Below are 24,016 nucleotides of genomic sequence, written 5' to 3' on the forward strand. Positions count from 1 at the left end.
GATGAAATAATAATTAAATATCTACTTAAGTGACAATATAAAATTTTAAAGGCAAATACAGAAGATTGACTAGTTGTGAACAAAAAAGCTTTTTTAGTATTGAAAAGACTAGATTTTCTTAAGTAATCAAAGACCTGATAAAAACAATGTGGAGCAGAGTAGATTATTTTGGTGAGATACAAAATCTTTTCTTTCCAGGAAGATTACTTAAAAGGTAAAGGAAAATCTTGTTCATGATATTTTATTAAAAGCAGACCCATAATCTAATAAAACTTTGTCCTTTTGACAGAGAGAAACGCAAAATCTAATTTTGCCCCAGTATACTTTTGCTATTAAAACACATTTTTAAAGAAAATTTAAATCAATCCATTCCACTCTTAGCCAGATTGATCATACATAAAAGTTTAATTTCCTAAGGTCGCTTTTCCACAAACCTTCTACAACATTTTGATTCAGATTTTTGTCCTATATGTTTTTCCCCTCTTTGTCATTATGGAACAATTAGTTGCTTTACTCGAGGACCAAATTATTCTCTTTTTCCCTTAACAAAAACACATTCTTTACTGCATGCCTTTTCGTACTGAAACCATACCCTGCTTTCCTTGCATGGGGATGTTTCCCTTATTATTTCTAGTAGTTTTAATTATATATACTAATTAGAATTTTTAACCCTTAGAATAATTAATTCCTAGTAAGAACTAAGAAGTAAGCAATTGTGAACTGTTAGACTAGCATTCTATGGATTGACAAGTTAATAAGTATATTTCATAATTTCTGGAAGTAGATTCTTCTTCACAGTAAATTTTTTTCCTACTCCTGCAACAGTGGCATATGGAAGTTCCCAGGCCAGGAACTGAATCCAAGCTGCAGCTATGACCTATGTATGCCACAGATGTAGCAATGCTGGATCCTTTAACCCACTGTGCCAGGCCAGGGATTGAACCCAGGGCTCCTCAGCAACCTGAGCCACTGCAGTCAGATTCTCAACCCACTGAGCCACAGTGAGAACTCCTCTATGGTAAATTTTTCTATGTGGAACAAAACATGTTTGCTAATAAACCCACGCATCTTTAGTTCCTTTGTAAAAGGATGTCAAAATTGAATAAACCCATGTTTAGTAATTAATGTTTCAGTATTTTGCATAATTTGGAAATGATCTAGATATTCAGTGAATATTCATCATTCAATGTATTTCAGTATAACTCGAAGGTTTCAAGTTGTCAAAAGATTTTTGAGAACTTTTTAAGTAGACCTACAATGAAGACAAATTATTGTTGAAAAGTTCATTTATAAACTTCTGTCTTCCTTATATCTATTTAATATACTTGTTCTTAACAATTATGTTTAGATTATTCTTGAAACTTTCATGAACCATTCAACAGATAACCGTCATCTTGAATTATCTTCCTTACTGGCAGTTTCTGCAACAAAGATAACTTGAGCTTATTTAAAATTTAGTAAACCTTGGTAGAATAAAAGTTATATTTCTGCATTATATTTAATATTGATAGCTCTAAAGACAAATTTATTTTAACTAGGCCCACAGACTATGCCTGTTTTTTCCAAAATTGTCCTAGATCACATGAATTCAAATATCATTGGGGCTATTTTCTACTTTCCAAGCGTATGCATAATGTATGTAAGTGATTTATTCTTTTTAAGCCAGTTAAATAGAGCTCACTATGAATTAATTATGACAACACCATCTGAAGGTATAAAAACATGGCGCATCTCTAACTTACATACCATATATACATAAACACAGATAGGTGCAGAGATCTTACAGATCTTGGTTTAAAATTTTAGCCATGAGACAGTTATAATAATGCACAACTCACTAGTTTACAGAAGAAGAGTTGGATCCAAGTTATGTTTCTGGCAGAGGGAATAAAACTAAGCTTACCTGCTCAGATGGCTTAAATTTTTTATAAATATTTGTGAAGAACACTTGAGATTTCCCATTTGCCTAGTTTAGAAATATACACCACCCTGCCTTTTTTCCTTCTGTTAAGAACTACCTCCTTGAACTTAGCATTTCAAAGATAAGGTTCTCAATTATTAGGGAAAACCAGGTAGAATATCTACATCTCAAAGGCCCAGAGAAATAATTCAACTTCCGGAGTTCCCCTTGTGGCTCAGTGGTAATGAACCCAACTAGCATCCATGAAGACATGGATTCAACCCCTGGCCTTGCTCAGTGGGTTAAGGACCTGGTGTTGTCATGAGCTGTGGTGTAGTTTGCAGATGTGGCTCTGATCCCATCTGTTGTTATGGCTGTGGTATAGGCCAGCAGCTACAGCTCTGATTAGACCCCAAGCCTGGGAACATCCACATGCTCGTGTAGCCCCAAAAAGAAAAAAACAAAAAACAAAAAGTTCCTTCTAGAAGATCTTTTCTGAGGCCAGAATTTTTGTAATACCTATAAGCCTTCTGAAATGAAGGGAGGTTTTGGTATTGGTAAAAGGGAGAGGTAGACTTTTCTATTCTTGTAAAGATTCAAATTGTCATAAAAGTTGTACAAGTTGTAGAATAGTAGCCTTTAAATCTTTAGAGAAATGGGTTGCAACATGAATGATGTCAAGGCTGACATCCTCCACCACAACCAAATTCCATTATCTTCAATTTGATTGTATCAGGGAGAGGTCTTCAACTAAGATAGAAATCCAAAGATTCCACCTACATGCTTGAGTTAGAGCTGTTTGTCTTTGGAGTGGTTTTGATTCCCTTTTGGTACATACTTTCATTTTTTTTTTTTTTTAAGAAGTCTGAAAAAAAGTTCCTATCAGGTTCTGAATATCAGGTTCTGAATGTCAGCTTCCAATTTGGTCAACTTCTGACCATTTGGAAAAAAAAAATCTTTCTAGATATTTTGTCTGCCCTGATTTATCCCCCCAGATTGGCTCTGCCTGTTTGCTCATTCTTGAAATCCACATCAGAGGAATCATGCAGCCCTAACTCTTGTTTGTCTGGCTTCCCTCCCACCCCCTCAGCACATTGTCCTTGAGGTTCACCCATAGTCTGGCAACCATCAGTAGTACCTTCCTTTTTGCTATTGTTGTTTAGTCACATTCTATTGTATAAATATACCACAAATAGTTTATCCATTTTCCTGTTGATGGACATCATGTTGTTTTTAGTTTGTGGCTACTATGAATAAAGGTATTATGGACATTCTTGTATAGCTTACTTTGTGGACATTTGTTTTAATTTCTAATGGGTGAACACTGAGAATTGTAGGCTCGTAAGTATTTTAGGCTTATAAATTGTAACCACTATTATGGGTGTGTTGTGGATCTCATTGTGGTTTTAATTTGCATTTCCCTGATGATGAATGATGTTGAACACCTTTATATCTTCTTTTGTGAAATGTCTATTCAAGACTTTTGCCCATTTTTAGTGGGTTGTCTTTTTAAAAATTACTTAATAGTGGAGTTCCTGTCATGGCGCAGTGGTTAACGAGTCCGACTAGGAACCACAAGGTTGCGGGTTCGATCCCTGGTCTTGCTCAGTGGGTTGAGGATCCGGCATTGCTGTGAGCTGTGGTGTAGGTTGCAGACTCGGCTCGGATCCCGAGTTGCTATGGCTCTGGTGTAGGCCGGTGGCTACGGCTCCAATTAGACCCCTAGCCTGGGAATCTCCATATGCAGCGAAAGCAGCCCTAGAAAAGGCAAAAAGACAAAAAAAAATTACTTAGTAAGAATTTTTTATATCGATTAAATACATATTCTTTATCATATAAATGTACATATATATATAGTTAATGTCCTATTTTGTATCCTCTGTCTTTTATGCTTTTCCCTTTATTCTTTAGTATGGTACCTAACTTAACTACAGTTTATCTTGAATTAACCTAATATCACTCTATGTATAATGTAACATGCTTACAACAGTATAATTCTATTTGCCTTCCCTGTTCTTTTTGCAATTGCTGTTATATAATTTGCTAGTATATATGTTACAAACACCAAAATACAATGCTTTTGCTTTTACTTTAAAGACATATTTTTCAAATAAATTAGGAAAAATAGTATTAGATATTCATTCACCCATTTACCATTCCAGGCACTTTAAAAACTTTCTTGTAGAACCCAATTACCCATTTTCAAAGTGGTATCATTTCTCTTCACCCAGAAAAGCTTGGTGTAGCATTTCTCACAGCATAGATCTATGGGCAATGGAGTCTCTCAGCTTTAATTTATGTGAAAATGTCTTTATTTCATCTTTGTTTTGAAGAGTATTATTACCAGATATATAGAGTATTAGATTTACAGCCTTTTTTTTTTTTTTGGCTTTTTAGGGCCATAACCACAGCATATGGAGGTTCCCTGGCTAGGGGTCTAATCAGAGCTACAGCTGTCTACCCATAGCCACACACAGCAATGCCAGATTGGAGCCGTGTCTGCAACCTACACCACAGCTCATGGCAACACCAGATCCTTAGCCCACTGAGTGAGGCCAAGGATTGAATGCCCAACCTCATGGTTCCTAGTCAGATTCACCACAACGGAAACTCCCTAGGCTTTTTTTTGAAACAGGATTGCATTGTTTTCCTTGAAAAGTCAGCCATCACTTTTCTTGTTATACCTTTATACATTGTTCATCTTTCTGTTTTTAGGATATTTTCTTTATCATTCTTTTCCAGAATTTGTTATTATATGCTGATACTGCGTGGCCATTATTTCTTCAAATATTTTTTTCTTTCTCCAATCCTCCTCTTTGGAGACCCAGCTTATGTATTTGTTTCACTGCTTGACACTGTCCCTGGGTCATTAGCACTCTGTTCAGTTTGTTCTTCAGTACCTTTTCCTTTATTTTGGATAATTTCTTCATGTGCAAAATCCAACATCAGGGACAATTTCTGTTGACTGATATTTTTCCTGAATATAAGCCATATCATTTTACTTCTCTGTGATTTATTATTTTGCTGAAAACCGATCATTTCAGAAAATAGATTATAGTGAAACTCTAGAGTCTTATCTTTTCCCCTTGAAAGTTGTCATTTTGTTGTTTTTGCTGCTGCTGCTGTTGTTGTTTCAGTAACTTGACTGGACTTAATCTGCAGAATCTGTTTCCTCCATGAAGTCGGGCAGCTTTTGTTTTTTGCTTTTAATTCTTACTTTCATTTTACTATACTAGTTTCCTAGGGGTGACTTCTATGTCTGCCTAGCTCATGGATCAACCGGTGACTGGTCAGAGGTTGTGCTCAGACACCAGGAGCCAGCAGAATTTCTCTCTGTTACTGACAGGAACATATTCCAAGGCAGGCAGTGTTCAAGTCTGCCCTGGATTTTACTTTCTACCAGGCCTGTCTGGGGGTGGGGGTGTGTGTGGGGGGGTATGGGGCGGGGTGTGTGTGTGTGTGTGTGTGTGCGCGCGCGTGCGTGCGTGCGTGCAGCATCCCATCAAGCCTGGGGTTTTACCCTGGTTCTTTATCATGTTCTCATTTCCAGGAGCTCCTTGTTAAATGTCTGGTTAGTCTGCCAGTCTGCTACTCACCCAAGTTGAGCTGTGACCTCATCCTCAGAGTGTGAAAGCCGTAGGGGTCCCCATTCATTTTCAACCAGTCTGGCTAGGTTTATTGACAGCCCTACTGGATACAAGTGAACCTCTCTGGCAGGAAATGTAGACCTACCAAGCTGCCCCGGCTGGAGGGATGCTGAGAGCAGCCTCACACAAGAAGGTGCTGAGTTCCACTGTCCTTACCCCAAATTTTATCTGTTTTTTTTATAAGGAAGTGCTTCTCTGTTTGTCATTTTCTTTAATTGGGTTCCACAGCCCTAAAATGGTATTTTTTTTTTTTTTACAATCTTATCCAATCTTTTTAGTGGTTTTGGGGGGAAGATTTGCTGACTTCTTTGTTTTATCCTAGTCAGAAGCCCTGCCCTGACGGATATATTTTGACAGAGAAAAGGAGAAGCAGAAAAAGACAAAGCATGAGGAAGCTACTGGCAATAGTATCCCCTGTGATTTATAAACCTGGAACCAAACCAGCAGGCTGTCAGATAAGACGCTCCTGAATAGAGTTAGCTTTCTTAACCCAATGACTCAAAGGTGGAACATGTTTAAGGAGATACATTAATTATTGTGTCATGGAAATTAAATATCAGTGATAAAGAATTCATAGAAAATTGGATAATTACTCATAGAAAAATATATTAGTACCTTATCTAGCCAAGAAAATCTTTATATTTTCTTATAATGAGGTAATTGATAGATTCTAGAACACTGCCCATATCAGCATTTTCTCCTGATACTTCACAAAGTGACAGTGGACCTCATCCTAACTCACACTTGTCCCACAGTAAATGTCTCTTCCTTCCTCACATTGGTGTGATAGTAGGGACATAAAGAAGTTATTACCTTTACCCCGGATCCAACCCTCTCAGATCTTTCCTAGGACTTCAGATTCCCTTAACCAGAAGCAGAGCCTTTTCAATAAATGAGGGAAGGTGGTTACCACTCAGGTGTGATCCCTTGTCAACCCTTTGCTGTGTGGTTGGAGCACAGTCTTCCCAGCTTGTAAAGAAAGGGGCTTCTAATGGAAAAGAATATAAAAGAGTATAGTATATATATTTGAATCACTTTGCTGCACAGCAGAAATTAACACAACATTGTGAGTCAACTGTACGTAATAATTTTTTTTAATTAAATAAAAAAAGAAGCGGCTTTCTGGGAAGCCTGAAGGAGATGGAAGAGATGAGGCGTCCGGACATCCCTGTCCCTCCTGCTCATCTTTCTTCAGGCTCTGGCATATAGAACTGCTCCCTGTGGGCCCCTAGGCCTATGTGGAAATCCCCAGGAGAAATCCCTGTAGAGCTCAGGGCATCCGGCAAGACAACCAGGCCCTGAGGGGCTATGCAGATGGGGGAGGGTGCCAGCCACTCCCTGATGTTGCCCCAGGTCCACAGAGCAGAATTATGTTGTCTAGAGACCCAACTGATTTTCACTAAAGTTCTGCTGGGTCTTCTATGACATTTTTTTCTGGGCTCAAGGATTATGCTAATCAAGTTTTACCCTTTGTTACTATTATTTCTATGCTTTGTCTCCTTCACCAGATTTCAAAGTTGAGGTGGGGGGGGGGACTTTCTTCTGCTGTTTATCCCTCTGTTCTGCCCTTCACCCCAACCACCTCCCTATTTCTCTGAAGGTCCAGCTTTTAACATCTAGGGTGGGCTTATCAGGTCAGTTTTATCTCTTGTTCCAAATACAATACAAAATATTCTGGCAATTCTCAAATGCAGTGTTTCTCAGTCGCAGCTGCTCCTCAGAATCACTAGAGGAGCTTTTAAAAATGGCGATGCCCAGGTTGCACTTGAGACTGATGAGATCAGACTCTCCGGTGATGGGATGCAGGCGACCCATGCTGAGAAACAAAGCTCGCATGGAAAGTGGTAACTTTATGGAGCACGCTAATATTTGTCTTGACTTTTTTATCTTAAACCAACATTTGCCACATCCTTGAGGGACGCATTGGAATATTAGTTGGCAGAATGTTAGAAACTGAATTACATCACAGTCTCATCGAGGTATGTCAATACGTCTGAGGTCATGTTGGCTAAGTGCCCCTCAGTGCCCTCATGTTCAGCACCCTCTTTGGTGGTTGGCAGCCTAAGAGAGGCTCACCTCCTGAGAGCAAATAAGAAAAAAAAAATCCACCAACCTGTAGATAGAAAGGTGTCAGATCTCAAAGTAGGCTGGCCCATTGTGTAAAATGCAGTGACACATTATCACAAATATTTACCTTCCCCTTTCTCTCCTGGAGTCTTTGTTCTCCTGTAAACACCTAATGGTCATTGACTTCTTTTCAAAGGGAAAAAGGAAAATGGTAAATCTTTTACTACCTTTTCATGAGGATTTTCTTTGTGAGACTTGGATTTCCTCCTTCTGCTTTTTTGAGGAAGGCCTGCTTGCCTCTATTTCAAGTACCTTGATTCACGTCTTTTGCCTCAAAGACAGGTGTAGCTTCTTCTGGGTTATGAAAGTTGATTGAGGGGGGGAAAAAAACCCCAAATATTTGCCACAGGTATTTGTTGGATTGCAAACTTGTACAAACCAACTTTTGAGTTTTTTCCTTTCAAGGAGCAAAGGAGTAAAGGATAGAGGGTATGTTTTAAGGACCTGGAGGAATGCTTTCAGCACTGAGTCCTCTGGTGCCCCGAAAGGTGCTGGTCATGTATAAGACCATGAATACTTGTGGGGAGGCTGAAACTTTGGGTTTGACAGAGCTGGCCTCTCTTTTTAATAGAGCATGGTAATGAGGGTTAGTGATCAGGAAGAATTTCTTGACATGAAAGAGGTTAGAGGCAAGACTGTATCAGTCAATAGAATTTTAACAGTTCCTTTCTAGAAGTAGTATTGTATTATTTTGGCTGTGATGTGTAGTAGCTTGATCTCAGTTCCCAGACCAGGGATTGAACCTGAGACACAGCAGTGAAAACACTGATTCCTAACCACTAGCCCACCAGGAAACTCCCTAGAATTACTTTTTGAGGGGGTGTTGTTTGTTTTTTAAAGAAAGACCCATAGTGTTTTCTACTTGTGTGACATCTTATTATTCCTGAAACAAGAATATAGTAACTCCTAAGGGTTCCTGTTAGGCCTGTCATTCTAGAAGATATTATATTCAGGGCAGTTTAAAGTAAAAACATTCAGCTTTCCTTATTTCAAGACTTAATACCTGTTCCAAGGTATTTTGCAAGTCTGTCAGGTATATTTCTATACTCATTGGAAAGAATAAAAGATAATTTGTAGAAGGAGGCTCAGGGCCACTGCATATGACATGTAGGTTCACCACAAATGCCATGGGTCCCATTACTGAAACTACCATGTGAGCCACAGTCACTGGGACTCTGAATCCAGTGGTCCTGGAAAGGATACTTCACAACAGCCATGCAGGGTAGAGTCACAGTTGGTGTCCCCATCCCTGCCTATGGGATTTTCCAGTTGACTCAATATTTAAGGTTATTTAATGATTCTATTCTAAAATTTGGTCTATATATTGCCAGTTTAGTTCATATTAGCGGAGCTAGCACAGGGCTATGAGGACAATCCACTGACTAGTATAAAAAAAGAAAAAGAAGATGTTCTGATAACATATATCATCTCTCTCTCACACTTTTTGGCCACACTCGTGGCATATGAGAGTTTCTGGGCCAGGGATCAAATCTGAGCTATAGCTGCAACCTATGCCACAGCTGTGGCAATGCCAGATCCATAATCCACTGGCCAGGCGGGGTCAAACACATGCTGCTGCAGAAACAATGCTGGATCATTAACCCACTACACCATAGTGGGAATTCCTATCATCTTTCTTTTTTTTTTTAACATGTTTTTTAAAATTTTTTTTAGAATTTAATTTTAGTTGATTGACAATATTGTGTTAGGTTTAGATATATAGAAAAGTCATTCATATATTCTTTTTTCAGATTCTTTTCCATTACAGGTTATTATAAGGTATTGAGTAAATTTCCCTGTGCTATACAATAGGTCCTTGTTGGCTATCTATTTTATATACGGTAGTGTGTATATGTTCCTCTCAAGCTCCTAATTTATCCTCCCTGCTCCTTTCTCCTTTAGTAACCATAAGTTTGTTTTCAATGTCTGAGTCTCTTTCTGTTTCATAAATAGGTCCATTTGTATCCTTTTTTTAGATTACGCATATAAGTGATATCATATGATATTTGTCTTTGAGCAATAATATTTCTAGGAGGAAGGCCAGTGGATGCCTTTGGACATTGTCTCAAGTTGTCCTCATCTAGTTGACAGCAATGAAGTCAGGAGGATTATAAAGTCCAGCTATTTTCCCAGTGGAGGTCAACAATACTGTTAGCATGATAGAAAACTCTTATTCTAAAATTGTTACTATTATCATTGTCATTTTCTCCCAATATGACTTGTCATTCCTACTGTGAAATACTAGCTCGTTTTTCCCCAAGAGTCGTGGAAAGTGGAGGAATTGCTTGGCTTGGTCTTTGGGGTGAACATCATTTGCCATTGTCAGCCTGAGGGTCATCTCTGAGTCTAGCCACCTGGGCTGCACACAGTTCTGAAATCTGAATGCCCTTAGACTCTCCCAGAAGTATCTCTGGAGAGGAAACCGTCTACCCAGTACACAGCCAGTCTGGGGTGATGTAGGCATGGGGAGTGCTGGGCTTTCAGGAAGTGGGAAAAAGATTCCCATGCTACTCCTGGGACCCTTCTAAAAGAGAATTTGCTGAATGGTTATGCCAGCTCAGACTGAGTGTCTAAGGACTTTTAGTCATATATTTATGTATTTATAAATGTCTACAACATTCAAGGGAATGAAATAGGTGAAGAATAGAACATAAGACACAAATGTTTCTCATTCCAGGAACTTACAAATTTGTTGAGGAAAAAAAAAAAAACAGTCTCCACGAAATTGTTAAACACCAGCATATTGAAAGATGTCTTCAGTGATCCCCTCAGTGGGGTCATCGTGGAGATGCTGGGAAGGAAGCAAGACTTGATTTTGGCCTTGAAACTTGTACAGAGCATGCGTAGGTGGAGGGGTGGGAAGAACGTATTCTGAGTGGAAGTAGATTGCAATAGCTTGGACCAAACCTGGAGTTCAGAGTTTCATGCCAGGAAACTGGAGTCATAGGAGTGACCTCTACACATTTGTCCAGGAGTTTGCAGCTGTTGTATTCTGTGGTCTGGCAAGGCTTTGGGCTTTCACTAGAATGTGTCCTAGGACACATGGTAGGCTCCCTCCAGCCTGAGCTGAGGGCTGGATGTTCTGGAACATCAATGGCCACAGACAGAATGACCGAGCAGGACATGGGATCTGTTTTCACTGTTACAAGTCATGAATATCATCCCACTTGCTTTTGGGATTGGCCAAATTTCTTTTGAGTTCTGTGCCTATCTATTGGTTGGAGATAATTTGTGCAGTTGCTGCCCTGTTGAGCTGCTTCACCTCCTAAGGAAGAAAACATAATTTGGGGCTCAGGATAGCCCTTTGGATTATTCTGGATGATTTTGCACTTTTAGCTCAGAGAGCCAGGCTGCCTACCCAAGAATAATGCCCTAAAACACCCTATCTAGAGTAAGGCTATCTCAACTTTAATGTACATAAGACATAGCTGGGGATCTTGTTAAAAAGCTCCTGCTTCATTAAGTCTGAGATGTAGCCCAATATTCTGCATTCCTAATAAGCCCCAGGGTGATGCCGATGGGCTGAGGACCACACTTAGTATGGTGACTCAGGACGTAGTACAGATGCTTATGGCAGTAGAGTGACCCAGGAAGACTGAGCGTGGGAAGGAGCAGGCTGGAGTGGAAATGCTTTTTGTATGAAATAAGAGCCACCCAGACTCCCACATAGACTTGACAATGAGTCATTGTCACTATCCACCCAGACCCTCACAGCTCATCAGAAGGCGCTCTCGCAGGATATGCCCACGCTAAAGCTTCAGGAATACCATGCTTTTCCCATCAAAAGCCTATTGAGGAAGCTTAGGACTTTCTAGCAGTAGGGGTAAATCTAATTCCAAGTTGGTTTTACATTTTCTTATCATCAATTGCATTGTAAATTGGAAAGTGAATCTGGTGCTTTGTTCTACTCTGTTCAGCTCAGCAGGTGTTTATTCCATGTCTGCTTTGTGCCTCACCTTGTGCTAAATATGTGGACCACTGGTGAAGGGTGCAAAGTGGTCTCTATTGTCTAGGGATGTACTGTGTTATTGAGAAGAAGAAACTAGAATACTTACAAGCAATGAAAGGAGAACATGAGAGGTGGGGATATAATTATGTGCTAAATTGAATACAATCAAGTGCCAAAACTATGACACATGCAGTAAGAGCTGCGAAGCTCAGGGAAGGTTGGGATGTTGACTTGGCTCTCTGAAACCAGAGTTACAGTTTAAATCAAGAGCTCTCTTGTTTGACTTGTACTGGGGCTTTGGAAATCTTGTGAATATAGAATTTGAAGCTACTGGGTGGGAAAGAGAAAGGCAGAATTCAAGCCAGAAAGGCAATTCACTTGTTTCAGGTACTGAGGCCCCACAGTAAATGCCAGTCACAACTCCTACCCCTAGGCCTTCCCATCCCTCCAGTGAATGAAGCATTTCTTTAAATGGAAACACCTCTAGATAATGAGATCATTGCTACACTGTGCTGGTTCCACTGGACACTCCCCCAGTCTGTTGAGGATTGAGACCTAAAGTGAGTTCTTTCCTGTAGAACATGAATAACAATAGGGCTGAATGGGAAAGGCCATCTCGGGATCTCAGGGCAGATACCTTATAGCTTATAGATGGGGCAAACAAAAGGAGAAAGGGCTGGGAAAGGCTCTCAGAGGCCAAGAGGGAGCTCCTATCTTTTATCTCTTCCATGAAAGCCCTGTTGAAGAACAATACCATTCAGTACTTATATAGGGCTTTCAACTCTTTTACAAACATCAGCTAGTAAAGTCACATGATGCCCCTGGAGAGCAAGTACACATGGCTCTTCCGGTCTTTCTGAGAGTGGGTTTTGGGGGCAGAGCCTATACATGGCATCCCTTGGCCTGCCAAACTGGAAGACGAGGCAGACCAGTCTCCATGGAGCCAGATCTATCAGGGGATTGTGTTGTGTGATTCATGGACCACAGACCCACCTGGAACACCTCCCAGTGTGAGGAATGAGCATCAGGGTCTCTGAATTGTCCCATGGAACACCCGCCTCCCAACTAGCGTTGAGGGCAAAGATAGCACTTCCCTTCCTCCCTGCCCTGCCAATGGGGTTAGGAGACTCACTCCTAACTCCCTTCAGAGAGGTCTTCTTCAGATGTGCTCTCATGGCTACGCTGTGCCTTGTTTTCATATCCTTTTTGGCCAAGGGCCCAGGAGTTACAGGACCTCTTATAGTTTCTTATATGGATTTTCCATACAGGGTCTGTTTCCTGCTCCCTTTGCTATCTGAGACCTCCTGGGATTGTGCCTCAAGGAGTCTGAGGCAGGAAGAGTGCCGCTGTCACCTTTAGATATATCAGCAGCTGTTTCCTATCCATGCCCAAAGGCTGATAGGGCACTACCAGAATTCATCTGCAGGCTGAACTTGCAAGAAGTCCTTTTCTTTTTCTTCTTCTTTTTCTGGTTATGCCAGCGGCATATGGAATTTTCCTGGCCACGGATCAAACCTGTACCACAGCAGCCACCTGGGCTGCTGCAGTAACAAACGCCCAATCCTTAACCTGCTGTGCCACAAGGGAACTCCAAGAAGACCTTTTTTGTTTGCTGGTCTTGCTATCTCTATCAAGAGCATTTGAAAAAAAAAAAAAAAAAAAACCCGTCGTGGCGCAGTGGTTAACGAATCCGACTAGGAACCATGAGGTTGCGGGTTCGGTCCCTGCCCTTGCTCAGTGGGTTAACGATCCGGCGTTGCCGTGAGCTGTGGTGTAGGTTGCAGACGTGGCTCGGATCCCGCGTTGCTGTGGCTCTGGCGTAGGCCGGTGGCTACAGCTCCGATTCAACCCCTAGCCTGGGAACCTCCATATGCCGCGGGAGCGGCCCAAGAAATAGCAACAACAACAACAAAAAAAAGACAAAAGACAAAAAAAAAAAAAAAAGAGCATTTGGAGCCCCAGCAGTTTCCAACTGGTGGCCCAGAGGCCAAATTTGGCCCATAGATGCATTTTCTTGAGCTGGTCTCGAAGTTTGTAAAAATCTGAACTGCTTTTGAATATTTTTAAATGAGTATATTTTTAGATAAAAATTGGGATTTCTGGCTTCTCTTGAAAAAATTGTGAGGATCTGACAACCCTGGGCCATGCTCCTGCTTGGAATCATTGATCTGCAGCTGTGGAGCAGCCCCCCTATTTTTTGTTGTTGTATATTTAAGGAATATGTTCTTTTAATACAGATTTAGGATAATTTTTTTCTACTTAAAAAAAGTTTTATTGAAGTATACTTGATTTATAGTGCTGTGTTGTTAATTTCTGCTGTACAGCAAAGTGATTCAGTGGTACAAATCTATATTTTTTTCATATTATTTTCCATTATGGTTTATCACAGAATAGTGATTATAGTTCCCTGTGCTCTACAGTAGGGCCTTGTTGTTTATCCATCCTACACAGCCTCGGTCTTCACTTTGTCCCAACCACCTTGGATCATTGCATTCATTTCTTTACTTGCTCAGCTTCTGCAGTCATTTGAGTTTTTGACCTTGATGAGTCACAAATAGAGCCTGCATTTCATCTTGATATTATGGGTTGTATGCCCAAGTCAGACAAGAGGCCATGGGGGGTTGGGTAGGAGTGGTTCAGGAAAAGTAGAATGTTGATTTGGGGACTGCTTAGAAACAGTCCGAACTGGAGGCAGAGAAATAATCTATGAGTACGTCTCAGATCATCTCTGGAAAAGGACTGATTTGTTTGTTCTTGCAATCCATCACAGACCTGTATTTCTGTAAAATACACTATATATGAAGTCATAGGAAAAAAAAGCATAAAAGACATACAAAATGCAAGCCAGCTTTTATTATTAGATTCTATAGACAAAATGATTTTAGTCAACATGATCAGAATAAACACAGGAAAAAAATAAAACTAATCACAAAGCTTACATTGTTCATTTAATGTGTGCACATAGGCTATAACCATAGAGAATCTATGTTACAGTTTTTTGTTTCTGTGCAGTTATAAACTAATGAAAAGTTGTGGTTGAAACAGCAATTTCACATATTAAATGCCTATATGCATGCTTTTAATAAGCACCAAGTATATTAACAATTTAAGGTTTTTAATACAGTAACTTCTTGCTTGTTAATTTAGTTTATATATGTGAATTGATGATAACATTACTCATAGGGAAGATGTTTCTGTGTTTTGTTTCAGTACTCTTCACAGTAGAGAACCTAGTTTCACAAATGTATCTTACCATGAATGGGAGGATACATTTTAAAGTAACTTAAGCAAACTCAGGATATTCATTTCTAACTTTTCTCCAGAATAAAGTAACTAATACAGTATTTCCAAAATTCATCTTGAATATTTCATCAGTAGCAAATTTTAAAAATTTATTCTATAAAGTTCAAAGAATGGATCCTGGAGTTCCCCCTGTGGCACAGTGGGTTAATGATCTGGCTTTTCTCTGTGACATGGCCTGTTCGATCCCTGGCCCAGCACAGTGGATTAAGGATCCAGCATTGCTGCAGCTGTGGCATAGTGGCCCAGATTCCATATGCTGCAGGGACAGCCCAAAAATAAACAATAAAAATAAAAGAGAGAGAGAAAGAGAATGGATCCTAGATCTATAAATTTCCTATTTGTAAATATTCTTGTAATGAAAACCTATAAAACCTCTAAAATGTATGGCAATAACTTTGCAGATGTATGATTTCAAGATCATCATCTACTTTATTATTAGTTATTGTTAAATTATAGGACTATCAAAAGTCTGTAGAAACTGTCAATCTTCTTTTTTTGCCCTTTGATCTTATCTGCCATGGAAAACGTGTCACATCCTTTATTTGAATGGAAGTATAAAGATTTTTAAAAATATAAGTGATACCAAACAAATTAGCATTACAGACTGTCTAATTCATGTCTTCGAAGTGGAAATGTTGAAACTTGTTCTTACGGTTCAGAAACACAGTTTTTGTTCACTAGTTGTTGAGTAATCCTTCATAGTTCTATATAGTTCAGAATTACTTGTGTTTTTGAAAGTGAAACTTAAAAAACAAATTCTTCCTTTCTGTCCTCATCATGTTTATTACATGTACATTAATAAACATTAAATGCATGTACATTAAAGGAATTGTTGTTTTAGCAATAAATAATATCTGTCTAGTTGCAACAAAAATGTATTACTTGCTTTGTTTTGTATTTGATTCTGCATAACATTGAGCTTTAGTGTCACTGGAAAAAGGCAGTTTACCTACCTTGTTTTACAAGATTCTTTCAACATTTCCCAGCAAACATCTTTCATGCAATCTCTCATTAATATTTCAACAAATATGTGTGGGTCTTTAGACTTAGCAACTCAATGTATTATTTTATAAGAAGCCCACAAAGCACATTTATCTCCGGTGGATCTTTGATTTAGTACATTAAAATTTTTTTTTTTCTGGTTTTGAATTTACTTTTTATGATTTAGATATAAATATTTCTAGGTCTTCATAATTTCTTTGATTGTTTAATCAACACATTTCTTCAGATAAAACGCTGCTATTTTACTTTTAAGCATCAATTATGGCTCTAAAACTGAACTCAATATGTGAAGGATTATATTTCCAAATAAAACCAGTACAACCTTTTGGTCTTTAATTCTATGAAATATTATTTATTGTCATCACTTAGCATGACAGCTGTGATCACAATAAGTTGGTATTTTCTTGACAAAAATCATCAGCAAACTTGTTTTTAATCTGTAAATTAGGTTAAAATTAATCATACTAATTTTAGTTCCCTAACATTGTTAATGATATTAAAAATAGATTTAAAGCAGGCTTGATAAAAATTAAAACCATTATAAGAATAAATTATATATGTATATAAATTTTATATATACACTTGCACTTTCTCAGATGTCTATGTATCTATATATCTGTCTCCATATATCTATGTAGATATATGTGTTTAGATATATATATATATATATCGATATGTATATATATTTACACTTTCTCAGATTTTTAGATATATATATATATATATCGATATGTATATATATTTACACTTTCTCAGATTTTTAGATATATATATATATATATCGATATATATATATATTTACACTTTCTCAGATTTTTTTTAACTCTTTTGGTGACAGCTCACAAGGTAATCTTTCAAGTCATGCGTACCATAAAGTCCATGATTAGCAGGCACTTTGGATTACACGTGACTCATCAGGAAAGTTCAAAGATACTCAACTCATTCAATGAGATGAGTCAGGCAGTGTGAAATTGCTAAAAAGTTTCTAAATGCTTACTCTGAAATTCTCTAATTATCTTGTCATAGACCCATAATAAATCATGTGGATTGTCACTGGTCCATGGATAACATTTTGCATAGAACTTAAATAGATGCCTCTTCAAAGACTCTTATGAAGTTATTATAAATTCTTTAATAATTTGCTGAGAGATGCCAGACTGATAACTACTCCCTCAATCAGAGGATAAGACTGGAGATTACATTTGGCCATGAGTATCAAAATGAAACAAAGCAATGTAATTTATAGCAAACAGCAGTTATTTTTTCTTGTTACAGGAGTCTGAGATTGAGGGGTCATGTAGTCAATGATCCTTTGCATTAGGGATTCAGGCTTATTCTATCTTACTGTTTCATTGGACATGGCTTCCTTTCTCAATATACCTCATGGTACAACATAGCTATGGGAACTCTAGCTATTATGTCAACTTTCCCACCAGCTAGAAGAAGGGGTTTGAGGAAGGGCTACCTCTCCGTATAAGGCACTCCTGGAAGGTAAGTGCATTGCTTCCACCTACATTTCACTGACAAGAGGTTTAGTTGTGAAGCCAGACATAAAAAATTTCAAGATATGCTCTGAAATGTAATGATTATTCCAGAAAATCATACCCCCTAAAAAGAAGAAGGAGAATGGATGATGGGGATTATCTATCAGTCTGTGATTTAGAGATACTTTCAGAACATTAAGCTATCCAGTAGAAATGAATTCGAGGATTTCATGAGGCAGCACAAACTGTTAAGAACTTTCAGCATAAGAAGAGAGAGTGTAATTTGCTCCCTTCAGTGGCAGAGCCTATTCAGGACCTGTAAATGAATTATCCAATGTAAAAATTTTGCATTTTTGAGCAACTGCCTACTCATTGGGCATGAATTTCCAGTCCAGATGCTGCATTGGTAAAAATGTTTTCCAAATAACAAAATGAATAACTGTGGAAAATGGCTAATAGGAACCTCCATAGACAAAACCTTCCATATTTGTTTCAAAAAGATTATACTACCCAAGGCAAACTACAGATTCAATGCAATCCCTATTAAATTACCAAGGACATTTTCACAGAACTAGAATAAAATATTTTAAAGTTTGGAAGCACAAAAGACTCAGAATTGGCAAAGACATCCTATAAAAGAAAAATGGAGCTGGAGAAGTCAGGCTTCCTGACTTCAGACTATACTACAAAGTTACAGTCATTAAAACAATATGGCACTGGCATAAAGACAAAAATATAGATCAGTGGAACAGGATAGAAAGCCCAGAATTAAACCCATGCACCTACAGTCAATTCATCTATGACAAAGGAGGAAAGAACATACAGTGGAGGAAAGACAGCCCCTTAAATAAGTGGTGCTGGGAAAACTGGACAGCCACATGGAAAAGAATGAAATTAGAACACTCCCTAACACCATACACAAAAATAAACTCAAAATGGATTAAAGACCTAGATATAAGACCAGATACTATAAAACTCTTAGAGGAAAACATAGGCCAAACACTCTCAGACATAAACGAAAGCAACATCTTCTCAGACCCACCTCTTAGAGTAATGACAATAAAAACAAAAATAAACAAATGGGACTTAATTAAACTTAAAAGTTTCTGCACAGCAAAGGAAACCCTAAACAAAATGAAAAGACAAGCCACAGAATGGGAGAAAATCTTTGCAAGTGAATCAACTGACAAGGGATTAATCTCCAAAATTTATAAACACCTTCTGCAGCTCCATACCAAAAAAAACCAAACAATCCCATCAAAAAAGACATATGGATGGCCAAAAAACACATGCAAAGATGTTCAACATCACTCATTATTAGAGAAATGCAAATCAAAACACTATGAGGTACCACCTTATACCAGCCAGAATGGCCATCATCCAAAAGTCTACAAACAATAAGTGCTGGAGAGGGTATAGAGAAAAGGGTACCCTATTACACTGTTGGTGGGAATGTAAATTGGTGCAACCACTGTGGAAAATAGGATGGAGATTCCTCAGAAAACTAAAAATAGAATTACCATTTGATCCATCAATCTCACTCCTGGGCATCTAGCCAGAGAAAACCATTACTTGGAAAGACACATATACTCCAATATTCATTGCAGCACTATTTTCAATAGCCAAGACATGGAAATAACCTAAATGTCCATTGACAGAGGAGTGGATAAAGGAGGTGTGGTACATATACACAATGGACTATTATTTAGCCATTAAAAGGAAAGAAATAATGGCATTTTTAGCAACATGGATGGACGTAGAAATTATCATGCTAAATGAAGTTAGCCAGACAATGAGACACCAACATCATATACTATCACTGACATGTGGAATCTCAAAAAAGGACACAATGAACTTCTTTGCAGAAGAGATACTGACTCACAGACTTTGAAAAACTTATGGTTTCCAAATGAGACAGGTTGGGGGTGGGAGGTGCACTCAGGTTTTGGGATGGAAATGCTGTAAAATTTGGTTGTGATGATTGCTGTACACCTATAAATGTAATAAAATTCATTAAGTAATTTAAAAAAAAGAAAAGCACTGGGAAGAGGGCAGTGGACAAGGCAATACCTGTCATCACAGGGTTTACAGTCTAGTGCAGGAAATAATGAGTAAGCAGATAATGGCCACATGGTATGAAACGAGCTTTGGAGGGTACAGTTGGCGTTATTTCAAAGCAAACTGAAAAAATTTTCCAATTGAAATCAGAATGTGTTCATTCTTATGAAACTATTATGTCCTGTTCAGGTGAAATGACTTGAAGCCAGACGGACCAGCATTAGAGATGTTAACATAAAATTGCCAGTTTGTTTCTCCTCAATTCTTGTGTTGGTTTTCACTTCCCAGCCCTCCTCTAGGTTGTAACCTCCTTGAGAAAATCAGGGTCTTATTCATATTTTCCTGTTTATTACTTCCTATGGATTGAATCCCTCCCTCCACCACCAAATTAGTATGTTGAAACCCTAACCATGTGGCTGTATATGGAGACAGGGCCTTAAAGAAGGTAGTTAAGTTTAAATGTGGTCACAAGGGTGGGTCCTTAACCAAATAGAACTTTATAAGAGGAAGTCAAATGTCTTTATAAGCGGAAGAAGAGCCACGGAAATTTTCTCTTTTTCTGTCTTTCTCTCTGCACATAGAGGAAAGGTCATGTGAGGGCATATTGAGATAGCAGCCTTCTGCAAGCCAGGAAAAGAAGCCTCAGCAGAAACCAATTTTGTGGCACCAATAATTTGGACTTCGAGGCTTTAGAACTGTGAGAAGATAAATTTCTATTGTTTAAGCCACCCAGTCTGTGGCATTTTGTTATAGCAGCCCTGGCCGACTAATACATTACCTAACATACAGTATTTTGCTTATAACTTCTAGTCAATACTTGCTTATTTCTTACTGTGTTTAACTATTTTTATGGGGAAGAATTTGGTTTTATAATTATCTTAGATTCTTTTATGATAGAAATCATCTCTAAGAGTTGATTTAAATGCCCTCCTCCAACATCTTTTTCCAAACACACACACACACACACACACACACACACATAATCAGGGCATTAGCCATTTTGCATGCACAGATTGCCCAGCAAATCTGCTTTTGTAATCAGAGAAAATACTTAATTTCAAACTGTTGATAGACAAGAGATATTTTATATGTATATGTGTGTTTTTAGAATCCTACTCTTTGGAAGGTATGTGTCATCTCAGTTTATTTCCTCTAATGTCCATTTTTTGGTATCTTGAGTCCCTAACATTTTACTCCATTTTTGTAATTGGGACAGTAACCCAGTAACCCCAGTACCAGTTCAGACAAGCTAGTTTGGAGGAAAGGGAGGGGACATTGAAACAAAATGTATTAATTTATTCATTCACTCAATCATTCAGATCACTTTTAGAGAATCTACTCTTGCCAAGCACTGTTTTGGGAGCTACAGATATAGGGATGAAAGACACAGTGTGACCCTACTTTATAGTCTCCTGGTGGAAAAAGCAGGTGATATATATATGAATAATATACATATTAATAATCAATTAAATAGAGTGGTTCTAGATAGTGTAAGTGCTCCGAGAATCTCTGAGACCAGCCCTCTCCCTGCACATCAGTCCCCAAGATACTGGGAGAAGCCACCAGGTTAGGTTTCATAGAACCTGAGGGGACCCAATAGTCTAGTAAGTGGATCTTACCCACGACTGAAATGTTTTTTCAGTTTTAACATTTTCAGTTTAAAATATAATCTCATTTGTTTGAATGACAGGTATCTAGAATGATGCTTTCATAGGAAGGGAATGTCAATTCACATCTGACTGAGAGATCTCAAGATTAAGACTTCTTTCCTTAGGAAAGTAGGTGTGTGCTCTTGGCCAGCAACTTCTCTGGACACCTAGATAGATTCTTATCTTAAAACATTATTTAAAAATCACACTTGCTACATCATTGCAAAATGAAATTCTAGGGTCATATGAATATAGAAATAGATAATTCATAAGCATAATGCAAGTATGGTCCATAATCAGAAAGATAACTTCAAGATGCTTTTTCTGTATTAAGGGTGTAAATCCCTCTACTTACCATCCTTTGTAAAATGTAAGTAAAACTTTGAAATGCTTTTAATTACACCCAGCAGACTTTCTCTTTGAATGTAGTTCTTTTCTTAGAGGGAATTATGTGGTGTACACCTTTTATTAGGGTTACATATGACTTTTCACAATCCTGTTACTCTTTAAAGAGGCATCTAGAAATGTGTGCACATTTTAAATTCAGGTTTCCTGATAGGTTATATTTTGATACATGATGATTAAAAGACAAAGGTCTCTAAATTTCCTAATTAACCACAAAGTTGTCTTATAGTAGGAATGTAAATCACATGATATAAAGTTAAACAATTGCTAGAACTTTTCACTGGATTCATGGAAAATATTAAATAATAAAAATTCTTGGTAGAATCATGAGAGTGGTAGGTTAAGGATTTAGCTAAGATCATGAATTTAGTAGTCAAGTTGAATTCCAATACTATGTTCATCATCACCATACTGCTTTACCTTCCAAGCCTTAGCTTGCTGATGTATTTTTCATGGAATATAATGTCCATTGTTCTGTTCTGATTCTCCTATCCAGGAACAAAATAAAAAGGAGCGAAAGAATTAAAAAATTATAAAAGATTTGAGAAACATACATTCTTTATTATTTGGTAATTCCTTCATTCCCTGCCAAATGTACATTCAAGCATCCCAGAAGCAACTAAGTAATATCACTTCCCCGCTTCCCTGAATCAAATTATCTGGGCAGTTGTCTCATTTTTCTACTTACTTTGCCTGAATAGAAAAGTTGACTCAGTAAGAACACTGCGTGTGATGCGGCTGGCCAAACCATGCAAGGGAAGCAAACACACCTGTTATGGAAACATCTGTGGCCATTCCCAAGGAAAGGAATAAGCAGCATTGACACTTATGTGTCAGTGACAGGTGTTACGCCAAACCCCGTAACCACAAAGGTCATGTCCATTTGTCCAGTATTTGACTGTTCTACCCCCTGAATTTGCTCAGGCTTATTGCCCTCATCCTGTTGGAGTAGTAATGGCATAGCTGTGGGAAAGTATACTGTATGCCACAGTGGTTGGACCTGTATACTAGGTTTTAACAAATAGGTCCCTGGAATAATCATCTTTACTTACCACATATCCTAATAACCCCTTCAAATCTCATAGAATGTTCTTATAAAATGGTCCTCTTTATTAATTTACTTGGACATAGGAAAATACCATAGACTGGGGGCTTAGCAACAGAAGTTAATTTTTCTACAGTTCTGCAGGCTGGAAATAAGTGATCAGGGGGTCTTCATGGCCAGATTCTGTCTCCTCCCTGGCTTGCAAATGGCCACCTTTTTGCTGTATCCTAACCTGATGAAGTGAGAGAGATTTCTCTTTATTTCTCTTCAATATCCTTCCCTGACAACAAACCACAGTCACCCCCTGTTTTCCCAGGAGATACTCCAAGAACTGCAATCAGGTCTGACCCAGATTTCTGTGGAGACTTTGTTTTGCTCTGGGACCCATTGCACATGAAAGTCTATTTGTGCCTTCAAGAATGGGGTCTCTGTTTCCCCCAGTCCCATGGAGCTCCTGCGCACAAGCCCCACTGGCCTTCAATGTCAGATGCTCTAGGGGCTCTTTCTCCAATGCCAAATCCCCAGGCATGGGGATTTGACATGCGGCTCAGAACTCTCACTCCTGTAGGTGAGTCTCTGTGATACAGTTACTTTCCAGTCTGTGGGCTTCCCACCTGGGATGTATGGGATTGCTTATATCATGAAATTGCCCCTCCTACCTCTTGATGCGGCCTCCTCTTTGTCTTCTGGAGTAGGATATCTTTATGAAAGTTTCCAGTCCATTTGGTTGAAGATCGCTCAGCATTTGGTTGTAATTTTTTTGTTTTTATGAGAGGAGTTGAGTTCCAGTCCTTCTATTCCAACATCTTAATCCCGTCTCCTCTCTTTCTTTCTTTTTGTATGAGGCCACAACTATCAAAAAATGTGTACACTTATCTCCACAACCTTTACAACTCAGCTAAGCCAAGATCTCCTCTACAAAGTTTAATCTAAACCCTAGTTTGAGCTAAGTGCTCTGATAATTTCAACATAAAAATGCATAATAAAGTTGTTCAATTGAGAAATCCCTTGTGGTGCAGCTCGTTAAGGATTGGCATTGTCACTTTAGTGGCTTGGGTCGCTGCTGTGGTGCGAGTTTGAAACCTGGCCTGGGAACTTCCACATGCCATGGGTGTAGCAAAAACAAAGATTTGTTCATATGATGAAGATTCCTTGAAGCAAGGGACAATACATTATTAAATAATATATTCCTAATGCCTAACATAGTGCCTTACACATAGAAGGTTTCCAATAAATTCTGGGTTGTTGCTAGAATAAAATTAAATCAGAGGCAGGCAGTGTCAATTTGGTATTTTGATTTTTAAAACAGGATTAATTGCCCATTTGGATGATAAAAACAATAGCAACAAAAATATCCTTTCAAAAAATTGGCCTTTTTTCCTGGTCCCTTGAAGTGCTTTGTCAATATTAGTGAGGTTGTTTCCTATGCTACTGTAGGCCCCAAACA

The sequence above is a fragment of the Phacochoerus africanus genome, chromosome 2, assembly GCF_016906955.1.
Source record: "Phacochoerus africanus isolate WHEZ1 chromosome 2, ROS_Pafr_v1, whole genome shotgun sequence".
In the NCBI taxonomy this organism is placed as follows: Eukaryota; Metazoa; Chordata; class Mammalia; order Artiodactyla; family Suidae; genus Phacochoerus; species Phacochoerus africanus.